This window comes from Oncorhynchus gorbuscha, linkage group LG13 (genome assembly GCF_021184085.1).
Source record: "Oncorhynchus gorbuscha isolate QuinsamMale2020 ecotype Even-year linkage group LG13, OgorEven_v1.0, whole genome shotgun sequence".
Lineage (NCBI taxonomy): Eukaryota > Metazoa > Chordata > Actinopteri > Salmoniformes > Salmonidae > Oncorhynchus > Oncorhynchus gorbuscha.
Window position 1 is genome coordinate 19633256 of NC_060185.1, and position 13830 is coordinate 19647085.

Below are 13830 nucleotides of genomic sequence, written 5' to 3' on the forward strand. Positions count from 1 at the left end.
GGGAATTTTACGAGCGTCATACCACGATTGGGAGGCACTCTGTGGATTAGTGAAGTCCTCCAAGCTGGCTCATTTATACTCCTCCAGCTTAACATAAATGTCATAAAATGACAAGCGTTTCTGTCACTGCATGGTTCATGCCGTGTTCACCATGAGGCTGATGTAGCTGTGCTGCTGCGGTTGGAACATGATGACTGTTTGGTTTAGCTTTGATGTACTTGTGCAGAAAGCTCACTACTCGAACCTTGGCCCCTTCTAAACTCTTCTTAAGTGCATTGTGGGAGTGGTACGCAGGATTTGGATGTAGAGATGGAGATGTGGCCGGGGTGCTGTCAGAGAACTCTTCACTTTGTTTGTGATGTTTGAAACAGATCTCACTAAACCTTTTTGGAGATAAATTCTGCTGTGTCGCAGAGTTCCATTGGCAATGTTAATCTGTACAGAACACCCCTGTCAATCCTCCATACACAGCATTCTGCTCCGCCAACAAAACACTACTGTTAGAATAGTCAATTACAGTACAGCACACTAGTTTACATGGTATTCACAGTTTACTATTTTACACAGTTTCCTTTTAACTAGTAGGTCTAGGTTGTGTTGGTCATTTCCTATTTGATTGTAAAACTCACCATGATTCTGTACCTACCTCATTGCCATTCGAGATTAGGCTGATATACTACACAATGAGTCGCTGAAACCAAGAATCACGTGGGCATGCTGTACTAGTTAACATTATCAGTTCTGGTCAGTGATATGGTATCATCACAATTAGCCAGCTAGCTAAGTAACTAGCTAACATCAAACATATCAGTCATAAAAAGGTTATGATAAAGTTCTGATAAAGAAAAAGCCAGCTAGCTAGCTACCTTCCATAGTATTGGAGATTAATGACTACAAGACTTCCCCTGCCTTGCAACACAAGAACACCCTGCAGTCTCCACCGTGCTGACTGAAGATACAAGAATCCAGGCAGGATGATGGTGTGTTTCGCTTTGACTTGGCTGGACATCCGCTTTGAGGAACACCAGGTTGTCATCCTCAAGACAATGAATAAGCGTCTAACTTTGCCGCTGTGGAGGAATTTATATTCATCTGTACTTTTGTATCTCCTCATCTCTGACCCATCCACACCGAGAGACAATATGAAATAATTGACAATGTCTTTGTTGGCGATATGTGGCCATTTTCTATTTCGTCCTCCCACTCTTGAATAATCCATGGATGTGGCACAGACTTGCCATTTGACTTTGAAAGATGTTTCTTGGTATTTTGAGATAGCTAGCTAACGTGCGCAAAACGGAAAGAAGGCCACAAAGGAAGACCTCCATGTAACAGAACGTTCTGACATCGTTTTGTTTCCGTGTTATTAACCCTTGTGTGATGTTCATGTTTTTGTTATTCACCCAATGTTCACGGGTCTGATGGACCCACGATATTATTGGGTTTTTAAAACAATACAGCCATAACAATTTGCGTAAAAATAATTAATACTTAGATGTTGACTTATATCAATTACAAGCAATATAGACATATATGGTTAAAATGTGCCATTTACCTCTGCTAGATCACATTTATCAATAAAAGCACTATTCTTCTTATTAATAAAATGTGATTTTTGTCAACAAAAATCTATTAGAATCATGACATGGGTGGAATTAATCAAGTTTATCTTGAACAAATATAAATGAAATAAGGTTTACAGGTGTTCATTACTATTGATGTTTTTTGCTTTGAACTGAACAAATTGGACAAATCTGACATACTGTATTTAATGGAAATGATAAATGAGCCGCAACTAACAGAGTTTTTCTGTGTGTGTTGCAAATGTATTTATTGCACTTGATGCATGTGTACTCTGTCTTCCTGTCCTTCATGGGTCCACACACATCATAGTGCTTCTTTCTTGAATGAGGAAAACACTTAGTTCAGGAATTCTACTAACATCTCACTCACATATATAGTTAGAGCAGGCCAAGGTAGGGGAGTCAGACATACACACATGCAAAAACATCACTCAAACGTGCTTCCGGTATTGGAGTTGTTGGTTCTGTGAGTCGGGCGGATGGGTCACCAACATCCACTTCCTGAATCCTCCTCAGGATGGCTGCAGAAGCTGGGGTCCAATGTTGCTTCCTCTGGATTGGAGGTCTTACCAGTGCCTTACCCAGCTCCATAGAGAAAGAGCCGTCTCCTCTGGAGCTTCCCTCTGTTCCAATATGGGTTCAATGCCATCCAGATGACATACGCGTTGTACGCCGAGCTGTCCAAGATCTTGAAGAATATCACAAGTGGCCAGCGAAGGATTCTTCTTTGCCAGCTGTAGTCATCACAGGCAGCCCAGATCTTGATTCCATATTTAGACGGTATGTACTGCCTGAAGGGGCAATTCAAAAGAAGACTTTATGTCCTGCACATGAGTAACCGCTGCACCCCACACAGCCTGCTCGGCCCTGGTTGAGTAACCGCTGCACCCCACACAGCCTGCTCGGCCCTGGTTGAGTAACCGCTGCACCCCACACAGCCTGCTCGGCCCTGGTTGAGTAACCGCTACATCAAACACAGCCTGCTCGGCCCTGGTTGAGTAACCGCTGCACCCCATACAGCCTGCTCGGCCCTGGTTGAGTAACCGCTGCACCCCACACAGCCTGCTCGGCCCTGGTTGAGTAACCGCTACACCCCACACAGCCTGCTCGGCCCTGGTTGAGTAACCGTTGCACCCCATACAGCCTGCTCGGCCCTGGTTGAGTAACCGCTACACCCCATACAGCCTGCTCGGCCCTGGTTGAGTAACCGCTGCACCCCATAAAGCCTGCTCGGCCCTGGTTGAGTAACCGCTACACCCCACACAGCCTGCTCGGCCCTGGTTGAGTAACCGCTGCACCCCACACAGCCTGCTCGGCCCTGGTTGAGTAACCGCTACACCCCACACAGCCTGCTCGGCCCTGGTTGAGTAACCGCTACACCCCACACAGCCTGCTCGGCCCTGGTTGAGTAACCGCTGCACCCCACACAGCCTGCTCAGCCCTGGTTGAGTAACCGCTACACCCCACACAGCCTGCTCGGCCCTGGTTGAGTAACCGCTGCACCCCACACAGCCTGATCGGCCCTGGTTGAGTAACCGCTACACCCCACACAGCCTGCTCGGCCCTGGTTGAGTAAACGCTACACCCCACACAGCCTGCTCGTCCCTGGTTGAGTAACCGCTACACCCCACACAGCATGCTCGGCCCTGGTTGAGTAACCACTACACCCCACACTGCCTGCTCGGCCCTGGTTGAGTAACCGCTGCAACCACACAGCCTGCTCGGCCCTGGTTGAGTAACCGCTGCACCCCACACAGCCTGCTCGGCCCTGGTTGCATCCTTATCACATTGGCAGCCATGCAGCATGGCTCATTTCTTGGGCAAGAAAACCATTTCTCCTCCTGCAGGCTGCTGATGAGCTGGTTGCTAACGGGCTGGTCCTGGGGCTGGCTGAGGGTCAATCTCATCCTCTTCTTCCAACTCAATGTCAGACTCTGAATTGACAGAGACATGATCCTCATCTTCCAAAGTGCAAAAATTATTTATAAGGCCCTCTGAGCAGAGATTATTTTTGTGGTGTTCGGGTCCACTGTAATATAAATGTGTAGGGGGGTGCATAGTGGGCACTCAATGAAATTTGTTATTTTATATGTTTTTCGCAGAAAATGAGCCAAGGCCAATGAATCTCAGGTTGAAAAAATAATTCCTTTTATCATGTTTATTTTAGTAAACATAGAAAATTGATCCCACAGACCCGAACACCACACAAGTGTTAAATAAGGTGAATGAGATTAGACATTAGGCTCAATCTCAATGGTATTATTATCAACAACCTGCATCTAAAGCTGTGCTGTCCTCTATCCTGGGCTTTACACATCTTCACTATAGTGCCCTTGGCTCATCTTCATAAAATATGCATTATGTCTTCACTGCACTGAGCAAGCCTGCTCTAACGCTGATAGATGACTGATGGATCTATAGATAACTGATAGGCCCTACCTGCGTGTTTACGTCACACACAGACCTGTGTGCAAACATACATTCCTAACACATCTCCGTTCACACATCAATAGACAGACTCATAAATCTCCTCAACAGAATTAGCAGAAACAATTTAAGCAGAGAGTGCTTTTATTTTATCATTTATCTTCCCCTGCCGGCAACCCAGAAGCCCCCTGGAGTGATAAATTTGCCTGTCACTTTGCCAAGGCGACTGGGATCCGAGCACATGTAATAATGTACAAATAATTACCCAGGGGAGAGGTGTGGAGGTACCTCTGCTGCACCCCACACAGCCTGCTCGCCCTGTGTGTGTGTGTGTGTGTGTGTGTGTGTGTGTGTGTGTGTGTGTGTGTGTGTGTGTGTGTGTGTGTGTGTGTGTGTGTGTGTGTGTGTGTGTGTGTGTGTGTGTGTGTGTGTGTGTGTGTGTGTGTGTGTGTGTGTGTGTGTGGGGGGTTACTCAATGACACCAGTTACTGAGCCTTTGTAGGGATTCAGGAGGCTCCCAGAGAAGCCAGGGCTTCTGTCTGTCTACTGATCTATCACCTGAGTAAATAAGTAAATCCACACAGAGCTCACACACTTCATCTGAGATTCTAAACTAGAATCACACTCAGTCTGTTTGTCTGAGTGTGTTTTTCCAGTATTTAGTCTACTTTGTGTATCTGTATGTGAGTTAGTTTTTCTGGTTGTGTGTATATTGTCTGTGTGTTTATGTGTGTGCCTGTGTTTGTGTGTTTGTGTGTGTGTGTGTGTATAGTGTGTGTATAGTGTATAGTGTGTGTATAGCATGTGGATAGTGTGTGTAGTGTGTGTAGTGTGTATAGTGTGGATAGTGTGTATCGTGTGGATAGTGTGGATAGTGTGTATAGTGTGGATAGTGTGTATAGTGTGGATAGTGTGGATAGTGTGGATAGTGTATATAGTGTGGATAGTGTGGATAGTGTGGATAGTGTGGATAGTGTGGATAGTGGATAGTGTGGATAGTGTGGATAGTATGTATAGTGTGGATAGTGTGTATAGTGTGGATAGTGTGTGTAGTGTGTGTAGTGTGGATAGTGTGGATAGTGTGTGGATAGTGTGGATAGATGTGGATAGTGTGGATAGTGTGTATAGTGTGGATAGTGTGGATAGTGTGGATAGTGTGGATAGTGTGGATAGTGGATAGTGTGGATAGTGTGGATAGTGTGGATAGTGTGGTGGATAGTGTGGATAGTGTGGATAGTTTGTATAGTGTGGATAGTGTGGATAGTGTGATAGTGTGTATAGTGTGGATAGTGTGGATAGTGTGGATAGTTTGTATAGTGTAGATAGTGTGTATAGTGTGGATAGTGTGTATAGTGTGGGTAGTGTGTGTGTAGTGTGTGTAGTGTGTATAGTGTGGATAGTGTGGATAGTGTGGATAGTGTGGATAGTGTGGATAGTGTGGATAGTGTGGATAGTGTGGATAGTGTGGATAGTTTGTGTATATAGTGTGGATAGTGTGGATAGTGTGGATAGTGTGGATAGTGTGGATAGTGTGGATGTGTGATAGTGTGGATAGTGTGGATAGTGTGGATAGTGTGGATAGTGTGGTGTGGATAGTGTGGATAGTGTGTATAGTGTGTATAGTGTGGATAGTGTGGATAGTGTGGATAGTGTGTATAGTGTGGATAGTGTGGATAGTGTGGATAGTGTGGATAGTGTGGATAGTGTGTATAGTGTGGATAGTGTGGATAGTGTGTATAGTGTGGATAGTGTGGATAGTGTGGATAGTGTGTATTTCTGCGAGAGCCGCTAGCAAGCACTCAAAGAATTAACCACGCCACTTGCCATGTCTTTTCTCATCTATTTTTTGCTGTAGTGTTTTTCCTTCAATTTTCCACATAAGTGGTTCTGATTCTCACCCCGGCGGATGGGATTGGAGGGGTCTGTATCTGTGGCACTATATTTGCTATAGCTTAAGTCAGTGGGGGAGACATTTCTACACAGCACCAGAGTGGTAGGACATAGTAGGGGAGACATTTCTACACAGCACCAGAGTGGTAGGACATAGTAGGGGAGACATTTCTACACAGCACCAGAGTGGTAGGACATAGTAGGGGAGACATTTCTACACAGCACCAGAGTGGTAGGACATAGTAGGGGAGACATTTCTACACAGCACCAGATTGGTAGGACATAGTAGGGGAGACATTTCTACACAGCACCAGATTGGTAGGATGCACTAAGTCGGGAGCTAGCTCTGCTTCTACAGTAGCAGAAAGCCTTGATCCTGGTCACTGTGGTCACATCAAAGCCCTGATCCTGGTCACTGTGGTAACATCAAAGCCCTGATCCTGGTCACTGTGGTCACATCAAAGCCCTAATCCTGGTCACTGTGGTAACATCAAAGCCCTGATCCTGGTCACTGTGGTCACATCAAAGCCCTGATCCTGGTCACTGTGGTCACATCAAAGCCCTGGTCACTGTGGTCACATCAAAGCCCTGATGCTGGTCACTGTGGTCACATCAAAGCCCTAATCCTGGTCACTGTGGTCACATCAAAGCCCTGATCCTGCTGGTCAAAGCCCTGATCCTGGTCACATCAAAGCCCTAATCCTGGTCACTGTGGTCACATCAAAGCCCTGATCCTGGTCACTCTGGACACATCAAAGCCCTGATCCTGGTCACATCAAAGCCCTAATCCTGGTCACTGTGGTCACATCAAAGCCCTGATCCTGGTCACTCTGGACACATCAAAGCCCTGATCCTGGTCACTGTGGTCACATCAAAGCCCTAATCCTGGTCACTGTGGTCACATCAAAGCCCTGATCCTGGTCACTCTGGACACATCAAAGCCCTGATCCTGGTCACATCAAAGCCCTAATCCTGGTCACTGTGGTCACATCAAAGCCCTAATCCTGGTCACTGTGGTCACATCAAAGCCCTAATCCTGGTCACTGTGGTCACAGCAAAGCCCTAATCCTGGTCACTCTGGACACATCAAAGCCCTGATCCTGGTCACATCAAAGCACTAATCCTGGTCACTGTGGTCACATCAAAGCCCTGATCCTGGTCACTCTGGTCACATCAAAGCCCTGATTCTGGTCACTGTGGTCACATCAAAGCCCTGATCCTGGTCCCTGTGGTCACATCAAAGCCCTGATCCTGGTGACTGTGGTCACATCAAAGCCCTGATCCTGGTGACTGTGGTCACATCAAAGCCCTGATCCTGGTCACTCTGGTAACATCAAAGCCCTGATTCTGGTCACTCTGGACACATCAAAGCCCTGATCCTGGTCCCTGTGGTCACACCAAAGCCCTGATCCTGGTGACTGTGGTCACATCAAAGCCCTGATCCTGGTGACTGTGGTCACTTCAAAGCCCTGATCCTGGTCCCTGTGGTCACATCAAAGCCCAGATGTTGCAGCTTCCCCATCTTTCCCTGCAGAGTGAGAGTGACCCGCCCAGTATCACAGGGAAATGTGTTCATTTGTTACCTGGGATGTTTATTGCATTAATTAGACAATAGCAAATGGAGTCACGTCTGTTCCCAGCTCCTCATTGGCTGCTGACAAATTGTCCTGACTGAACAAATCACTTAATCCATCACAGAATAAATGATTAATGGAAGATGAATAGGCTGCAGATTGGTAGACCTGAATGGCTTGACTTTGGTGTGAAATTGATAAAAGGCGATAAGGACCCATTCCTTCTCACCCTGTCACTAGAGAGATGCTAATAATAATTATCTCAGCGCTGATCAATATTTTAGCCAGAGCAGATTCTGAGCTATAGAGAGTGGACTAAGCACTGCTGCCAACGGGTTCTGCCAACACTGTTGCTATGGAGATTCCTTCACGGGACTCAGGAGCTAAGTGACAGAAGTGACAGAATCCTCTATGAACGGAAATCTCAAATGGAAATGCATGTTTCAACATGCCTTAAGTGTAATTTCATGTGCAGGCTTTTAGTGGGGGTAGTATTGAGCAGTAGGCATGCGGAGCGTGAACACATCTTATTTATGTAGTTGCATTGGGATTAATATCTCTGGTCTGGCTTGTTTATGGCTCGTCGCGCGTCAGGCATCCTGGGTGGTTACTCAGGTTTGCTACCTTTCACAACAAACAGCCAAAAAGGTTGACAGGAAAATAGCACAAGTTGAAATCATTTCTTTGCCAAGGCTGCAATAAATCCCCGAACTCAACTAGGATTAAAAGTAAACTTGTCAAGGATCCAGAAGACGTATTGCCGTCCCACCCTACAGTCACAACAGCCATATACCAAATACTCCCAATAGAACCCATATACCAAATACTCCCAATAGAACCCATATACCAAATACTCCCAATGGAACCCATATACCAAATACTCCCAATAGAACCCATATACCAAATACTCCCAATAGAACCCATATAACCAAATACTCCCAATAGAACCCATATACCAAATACTCCCAATAGAACCCATATAACCACAACTCCCAATAGAACCCATATACCAAATACTCCCAATAGAACCCATATACCAAATACTCCCAATAGAACCCATATACCAAATACTCCCAATAGAACCCATATACCAAATACTCCCAATAGAACCCATATACCAAATACTCCCAATAGAACCCATATACCAAATACTCCCAATGGAACCCATATACCAAATACTCCCAATAGAACCCATATAACCACAACTCCCAATAGAACCCATATACCAAATACTCCCAATGGAACCCATATACCAAATACTCCCAATAGAACCCATATACCAAATACTCCCAATGGAACCCATATAACCACAACTCCCAATAGAACCCATATACCAAATACTCCCAATAGAACCCATATACCAAATACTCCCAATAGAACCCATATACCAAATACTCCCAATGGAACCCATATACCAAATACTCCCAATAGAACCCATATACCAAATACTCCCAATGGAACCCATATACCAAATACTCCCAATGGAACCCATATACCAAATACTCCCAATGGAACCCATATATCAAATACTCTCAATAGAACCCATATAACCACAACTCCCAATAGAACCCATATACCAAATACTCCCAATAGAACCCATATACCAAATACTCCCAATGGAACCCATATACCAAATACTCCCAATAGAACCCATATACCAAATACTCCCAATAGAACCCATATACCAAATACTCCCAATAGAACCCATATACCAAATACTCCCAATGGAACCCATATACCAAATACTCCCAATAGAACCCATATACCAAATACTCCCAATAGAACCCATATACCAAATACTCCCAATGGAACCCATATACCAAATACTCCCAATAGAACCCATATACCAAATACTCCCAATAGAACCCATATAACCACAACTCCCAATAGAACCCATATACCAAATACTCCCAATAGAACCCATATACCAAATACTCCCAATGGAACCCATATACCAAATACTCCCAATAGAACCCATATACCAAATACTCCCAATGGAACCCATATACCAAATACTCCCAATGGAACCCATATACCAAATACTCCCAATAGAACCCATATACCAAATACTCCCAATAGAACCCATATAACCACAACTCCCAATAGAACCCAAATACCAAATATTCCCAATAGAACCCATATACCAAATACTCCCAATAGAACCCATATACCAAATACTCCCAATGGAACCCATATACCAAATACTCCCAATAGAACCCATATACCAAATACTCCCAATGGAACCCATATACCAAATACTCCCAATGGAACCCATATACCAAATACTCCCAATGGAACCCAATAGAATATATCAAATACTCTCAATAGAACCCATATAACCACAACTCCCAATAGAACCCATATACCAAATACTCCCAATAGAACCCATATACCAAATACTCCCAATGGAACCCATATACCAAATACTCCCAATAGAACCCATATACCAAATACTCCCAATAGAACCCATATACCAAATACTCCCAATAGAACCCATATAACCACAACTCCCAATGGAACCCATATACCAAATACTCCCAATAGAACCCATATAACCACAACTCCCAATATAACCCATATACCAAATACTCCCAATAGAACCCATATACCAAATACTCCCAATAGACCCATATACCAAATACTCCCAATAGAACCCATATAACCACAACTCCCAATAGAACCCATATACCAAATACTCCCAATAGAACCCATATACCAACTACTCCCAATGGAACCCATATACCAAATACTCCCAATAGAACCCATATAACCACAACTCCCAATAGAACCCATATACCAAATACTCCCAATGGAACCCATATACCAAATACTCCCAATAGAACCCATATACCAAATACTCCCAATAGAACCCATATAACCACAACTCCCAATAGAACCCAAATACCAAATATTCCCAATAGAACCCATATACCAAATACTCCCAATAGAACCCATATACAAACTACTCCCAATGGAACCCATATACCAAATACTCCCAATAGAACCCATATACCAAATACTCCCAATGGAACCCATATACCAACTACTCCCAATGGAACCCATATACCAAATACTCCCAATGGAACCCATATACCAAATACTCTCAATAGAACCCATATAACCACAACTCCCAATAGAACCCATATACCAAATACTCCCAATAGAACCCATATACCAAATACTCCCAATGGAACCCATATACAAATACTCCCAATGGAACCCATATACCAAATACTCCCAATAGAACCCATATAACCAAAACTCCCAATGGAACCCATATACCAAATACTCCCAATGGAACCCATATAACCAAATACTCCCAATGGAACCCATATACCAAATACTCCCAATAGAACCCATATAACCAAAACTCCCAATGGAACCCATATACCAAATACTCCCAATAGAACCCATATACCAAATACTCCCAATAGAACCCATATAACCAACAACTCCCAATGGAACCCATATACCAAATACTCCCAATGGAACCCATATACCAAATACTCCCAATGGAACCCATATACCAAATACTCCCAATAGAACCCATATACCAAATACTCCCAATAGAACCCATATAACCACAACTCCCAATAGAACCCATATACCAAATACTCCCAATAGAACCCATATAACCACAACTCCCAATAGAACCCAAATACCAAATATTCCCAATAGAACCCATATACCAAATACTCCCAATAGAACCCATATACCAAATACTCCCAATGGAACCCATATAACCACAACTCCCAATAGAACCCATATACCAAATACTCCCAATAGAACCCATATACCAAATACTCCCAATAGAACCCATATACCAAAACTCCAAATAGAACCCATAAACCAAATACTCCGAATAGAACACATATACAGTACAGAATACTCCCAATAGAACACATATACCAAATACTCCCAATATAAATCATTCTTATTCTAATTAGCGAGGCAGCCATCTCCAGTGTCAACACTTTGTCTTCCAAATTGTCTTTCTGGTCTCTGTACCGTGCTGCATGGTGGATGGTTATTAGGGGGGTGTAGGGCTGTAGGTCTGGTACTGGGACAGTAGTATAGTACTTCTCTATATACTAGGTATTCCGTGGTGCAGTGTAGAGAACATGGCCCTCCCTCTCCATTTCTCTCTTTCTTTGTCAAATGCCAGGAAACTGTAGGCTGACAGATGTTGAGAGCGAGGGAGGAAAGGAGGGGTGAAAGCAGGAGGTATATGTGAGGGGGGGATAAAAGAAAATGGTGTTTAGAAAGAGATGGGTTGGGGAGAGAGAAAGAAAGGAGCGGAGTGGGGGAATGTATCAGTGAGAAACAGAAGGGGAGGTGGTAGGGGAAGAGATGTATTACCCTATAAAAAGTGTCTGATGCACATCCATCAATATGAATGACTCCTTCGCCCCCGAGGGCCTGTTTTGGCATTCAGGAACCACAACGAGGGCTCTTAGCTTGTCAGGGCCTCCCGCCTCCCTCCTGTCTCTGCAGCGCTGCAGTTCATTTGGTGTCCCCCTCCATGGAACAGCTCTTCTCATTAGAACCTGTGGCTCTGTGGCTGAGGGAGAGAAAGACTGCAGAGCGCCCATTACCTGACCATGTCCTGGGGCTCTCCCCTCCCCCTCATCTCCCCCTCCTCCCAGCACATCACGTTACCTCACTGAAGCAGAGACAAAAGTCCGGTTAGGCAGGAGGCACACCGCAGCTTTAAAGGCTGCTAGGATGTATCACTGAGCGTGTCTGAGACAGGGATAGAGACTGCAGGGCACTAGCAGTGAGGTGTTCTTGTGCCATGTTCCCTCTAGCAGAAGCCATCCGGTTGATCACATGATACTGCCTGTTTGACAGACAGCAGCAGCCAGCTATTTCTCAGGGATAAGAGAAGAAAGGCTTGCTGCTGCTGCTGCTGTGGAGACCTTGAACAGAACGATGAAAAGCTCAGTTCAACCTCTCATTCCACACTCTGCCGGATGCCTCTGTCTGTAGACACACTGCACTGCTTTTACATCCTCTCTTTACCTTGGACAGGAAAATAACACATTGATACATTTCTAGACTACAGTACACACAGTATGAAATATGAATGCATCTCTATGGTTCAGCCATTGGAAACCAGTGTGGTACCAACGAACTGACACACAAACAAAGGCATTTTAGCTCCATCTCTCATCTACAGTAGCTCCATCTGTGTTGCCCGTGGTAACGAGGCTGAGATGTGACTGTACAGTAAAGTGGCCCTAATGGTCTCCGACCAGTCGCCTGTGACAGGTTCAAGTCCTATTGGGAGATTTTTATGGCCCCCACACCTGTGGGAGTGACTCCCAACACCTGTTAAATGGAGCCAGGCCCCATCCATACATCCATCCATCCACAGGCTGCAGCAGCCCACAAGTTGACCTGGTAGGGGAGGGAAAGGGGTGAGGGTTCAGGGCTGGGACTGGATGATAGCTAATCAACTCAGGCCAGGGCAGTTTGGGCATCATCAGAAGGGGTTGATGGGAGAGTACAGCAGAGAGCAATGGATGTTAATGGATAAGGTTATGTGTGAGTCTGCGTGGGGGATGGATAATGACGTGTGTTTATCCAGCACATGTATCTGTGTGTGTGTGTGCGTGTGTGCGTGTGTGTGTGTGTATTAATGCATGTGTGTATTCATGTGTGTGTATTAATGTGTATGTGTGTATTAATGTGTGTATGTGTATCAATGTGTGTGTGTATTAATGTGTTTGTGTAATGTTGTGTGTGTATTAATGCATATGTGTGTGTGTAATAATGTGTGTGTATTGATGTGTGTGTGTATTAATGTGTGTCTATTAATGTGTGTGTGTATTAATGTGTGCGTGTATTAATGTGTTTGTGTGTATGTGTATTAATGCATGTGTGTGTATTAATGTGTGTGTGTAATGATGTGTGTGTATTGATGTGTGTGTGTGTATTAATGTGTGTCTATTAATGTGTCTATTAATGTGTGTGTATGTGTATTTATGTGTGTATGTGTATTAATGTGTGTGTGTGTATTAATGTGTGTATGTGTATTAATGTGTTTGTGTGTGTATGTGTATTAATGCATGTGTGTGTATTAATGTGTGTGTGTGTGTGTATTAATGTGTGTGTGTATTAATGTGTGTGTGTGTATTAATGTGTGTGTGTGTGTGTGTATTAATGCATGTGTGTGTATTAATATGTTTGTGTGTGTATTAATGCATGTGTGTGTATTAATGTGTGTGTGTGTGTGTATTAATGTGTGTGTGTGTATTAATGTGTGTCTATTAATGTGTCTATTAATGTGTGCGTATGTGTATTAATGTGTGTGTGTGTATTAATGTGTTTTGTGTGTGTGTGTATTATTGTGT

The 13830-nt window shown here is 44.2% G+C and overlaps 1 protein-coding gene across 2 annotated transcripts in view; it reads left to right on the forward strand.

Moving 5' to 3' along the window:
• The window catches only part of robo2 (roundabout, axon guidance receptor, homolog 2 (Drosophila)), a 682751-nt gene that overhangs the window by 623172 nt on the left and 45749 nt on the right, over positions 1-13830 (forward strand). The gene's annotated exons all lie outside the window — the stretch shown is intronic.